Raw genomic sequence first — 2,356 nt, forward strand, 5'->3', positions numbered from 1 at the left:
CCTTACAGTCATCCGTGATATGACAATAATCCCTATGTAACTCGCACCACTTCGATTTGGCCCGGCGTTTAGAGTACTTCCTTCAGTTTTTTTTTACTTGGAACACTTTTTTTTTGTGGTTCCCAATGCAAAAATTCATTAAGGGTATTAGGTGGATAGAAGGGTATGTAATTAGCTAAAATGGGGGACCATTACGTGTGAGGATTCATGTGAAAAGTATGAGAGAGAAAAAAGGGACCACCACTAACATTTTACTTACCCCACGCACACGTAGTTCATTTCCCACCAATTTTTGGAACATTTCTACTTATTTCACTTTATCACCAAAATTTAAATTTCCCCCCAATTTCACATTCATAATTCTGTTTTTTTTTTTTTTACATTCCTTTCCTCTTCTCTATATAAACAGCTCCTCAGGAGAGAGAAAGGTCAATAAATACACCACTACAAAAGAAAACCATGAAGATGAAGTTCATTAGTTAATTACAAAAGGTGAGATTAATCTATTCCTTGCACACTCATCACATGTAATTAGCAATCTACTGTTTTTTTGTCAAAAAATTGATCCTTAAGGTAGCATTCAACTCAACCAGCAGCAACAAAATGAACAGCACACATCAGCTCTTGGAAATGCCTTCGGTTGGTGAACATGAAGAATTTGATTTCGGATTTCACTCCATTCAACAGATGCTTGAAATTGAGGGGTTGGAGGATGACTCGATGTTATACGAAATGGGACTCAACTGTCAAAGTTCTTCAGAGAGTGACAGTGAGGATGAAGATCGCAGTCATGCAGCAGCAGTTCACAACAACAACAACAACAACAACAACAACAACAACATTGATTGACAACAAACTTAGGAGGAACAACATGAAGAAGATGAGCAGCCAACAACACAAGGTAATTTAACCGAAAAAAGAGAATTGAGTTTAGACCGAAAAAGGCAATTAGTAGATGAACTTCTAACATTAGAACATAATGGAAAGTTACCTTGGGGAGCGAAAAAAATGGCAATCAGATTTTGTATTAACATATCAACAGTTCACATAATATGGAAAGATGTTAATCAACAAAGGTCAATGGGTATAGTTATTGATGTAGGATTAAAAAAAATTGGGAAAATGTGGATGGAAAGCAATTGAGTATATAGAGGAGTGGCTTCAGTCCGTCCCTCTACATCTAAGGACAACTGTAAGGGCTTTTGCAGGAGCACTTAAAATGCCTCCATCCACTCTGTACAAGTTGCTAAAAAATGGGAAACTTAGAAGTCACAAAAGTAGCAACCACCCAACACTTACAACAAATCACAAGATTGAGCGACTGAAATAGGTCTTACAATAAATACAACAAGTGAACAACCACCTACTTTTGTGCCAATCGAGAATGTCATACACATGGATGAAAAATGGTTCTACTTAAATCCAGACATGAGGAGGTTCTACCTCCTACCAAAAGAGGATGATCCATATAAGTGTTGTCAGTCAAAGAGGTACAAGATGAAAGCAATGTTCATGACAATCACTTCTAGGCCAATTTATGACAGTGAAGGAAAAATGATCCATGATGGAAAATTTAGGATCTTCCCTTTTGTTAAGAGAGTTGCAGCCAAGTACAACACTTCAAAGAGACCAGCAGGCACGATAGAAACAAAGGCCATTGAAATCATAACCAAGGAAGTCATCAGAAACATGCTACTTAATGAAGTCATCCCATGTATTATGAGGACTTGGCCAGATTGGGTTTCAAAGGAAATATACATCCAACAAGATAATGCAAGACCTCATCTATAACCAGATGATCTTGCATTTGTTGCCCAAATGTTTCAACATTAAACTAATATGTCAACCAACTCAAAGTTCGAATTTTAATGTTTTAGATTTGGGTTTTTTTTAGAGCCATTCGAGCATTGCAATACCAATCATTCCCTAAAAACCTAGATGATCTCATTTGAAAGGGGTAAGATGCATATGATTTTTTTTGATCTTGAGGTTCTAAAGTACACTTGGTTGTAACTTCAATATGTCATGGTGGAAGTGCTGAAAGTGAAAGGAGGGAATAACTTCAAGAATCCTCATCATGGAAAAAGAAAACATGAAAGGCAAGGCCTTTTACCTAAGAATGTTACAGTCAATCAAGAACTCATTGATGAAGCTGTGCAATATTTAAATGAGAATTTCATAACTGTGGGTGAAGCTTTTGAGTACCTTCATGAAGACAGTATTTAATATGGCGTCGATAGGTGGTCAACTAAGAAAGTATGCTTTTGGTGTATATATACAGCTGGTATAGTTTTTGGGTAAAGAAGTTAATATGGGCAGCAATACATTTTTGGTATAATTGAAGCCAGGCATAGTT

The sequence above is a fragment of the Beta vulgaris genome, chromosome 2 (assembly GCF_026745355.1).
Source record: "Beta vulgaris subsp. vulgaris cultivar EL10 chromosome 2, EL10.2, whole genome shotgun sequence".
In the NCBI taxonomy this organism is placed as follows: Eukaryota; Viridiplantae; Streptophyta; class Magnoliopsida; order Caryophyllales; family Amaranthaceae; genus Beta; species Beta vulgaris.